This window comes from Alligator sinensis, unplaced genomic scaffold (assembly GCF_000455745.1).
Source record: "Alligator sinensis unplaced genomic scaffold, ASM45574v1 scaffold962_1, whole genome shotgun sequence".
In the NCBI taxonomy this organism is placed as follows: domain Eukaryota; kingdom Metazoa; phylum Chordata; order Crocodylia; family Alligatoridae; genus Alligator; species Alligator sinensis.
The window spans coordinates 184,204-185,662 of NW_005842404.1; the positions used below are offsets into that span (position 1 = coordinate 184,204).

The 1,459-nt window shown below is 38.1% G+C and overlaps 1 protein-coding gene across 1 annotated transcript in view; it reads right to left on the minus strand.

Annotated features, from left to right (window-relative positions):
- The window catches only part of LOC102372828, a 141,717-nt gene that overhangs the window by 139,556 nt on the left and 702 nt on the right, over positions 1 to 1,459 (minus strand). The window lies entirely within an intron of this gene.

The following is a 1,459-nucleotide window of genomic DNA, read 5'->3' on the forward strand; positions in this document are numbered from 1 at the left end:
AACAGTTATTGGATACAATTTGCTCTTTTATGTTTCTAATTATATTTTTTGGCTTGTAGCCTTTGTCCTATTTCCTTTATGTCTAACCACAAAATGGAATCCCAGATTAGAGCAGTAATCAGTCCTGTTGTCAGTGGTTAGCCTGTGCAAGGCAAATGGGTTTTGTTATTTTTGTGCGTGTGTCTTGTTGGCTGCCTATTTCAATGACATTCAAAATGCAAACACAAATAAAAAGTCAAGAGAGAGGTCAACTCAGACGGAAGTAGAAGAAACAAAACTATCACATATAAAAATAAGAAACTGTAAGATTCCAAACTAAGGACTCATTAAGCCAAACTTAATTGCTTTAGTTAAAAAAATACAAAAAACTGCTTGACAACTCCACCCACTCGCAAAATTCAAGGTTGGGATTCTCAAAAACACCTAGGGAGATGGGTTCTCAACTGCTGCTGAAATTTCAGTACAAACTGAATGCCCAAATCTCACAGACCCTGGGTCCTAAAAACTCATCCAAAGTTCCCTTGACTGCTGCAGATTTCAGAACAACTATTTGTTCCAATAGGCATATACATGTACAATGAGGCTGCTCCGACATGCGGTAATTACAGCAGACTCGATTAATTGAGTCCGCTGGAGCGTAGTAATTACCAGTCACATATATCAGCTCCAGTCACATGTATCAGTGTCCCTGCACTGAAAAATGGTGGCAGGGGCGCTTTAAGTAAAGCGCCTGCAGCATCACCTGTATTCAGCGTCCAAATGTGTGGACGCTGAATACATAACGTGGAACCTGCTGGAGCACGCTAATTAGCACACTCCAGCAGACTCAATTAATTGCTAATTAGCACATGTTGGAGTAGAGGTCCCTTACATGTATAGGTGCCCTCGGAGCCGCTCTAATTAAAGTGCCCCTCCCCACTCCCAGAGCACATCTATAAATGTCCCATCAAGACCCTGGTTTCCTTTGAAGATGCCATATTAAGTGAATTGCCTCAAACTGTAAATCTGCTAATAAATTACCAGGTCTGAGGTAAAGAGGAGATACAATATGAAAAACAAATATATATATATGTATTTATGCTACTTTAAAAAGCATTCTTGATTTCTATTTTTTTCCTAGCAAAAGCTGTAAGACCTATACTTAATTATCTGAGGAAGTCAAAGGCAATCTGATTTAATTGTTTTTTCTTTTAACATGTGGAACAGTATCTATACATTGTTTCTCTAATGATGAACAATACACACATTGAGATGATTCAAACAGTTCCAGAAAACAAGCAGGAGTAAAATTTTAGGATTAAAGATTAGGTTAATTTGTTAAAAGATGGAGTCCTAGTCTATAATGACTTAAAAACTGCTACGTGATCAACTCATATTTTTTCCTTATCTTATCAAGCCCCCTCACCTAGGAACACTTTTAACTAGGAATGCTTTTTACATGAGTTGGGGGGGGAAAGAG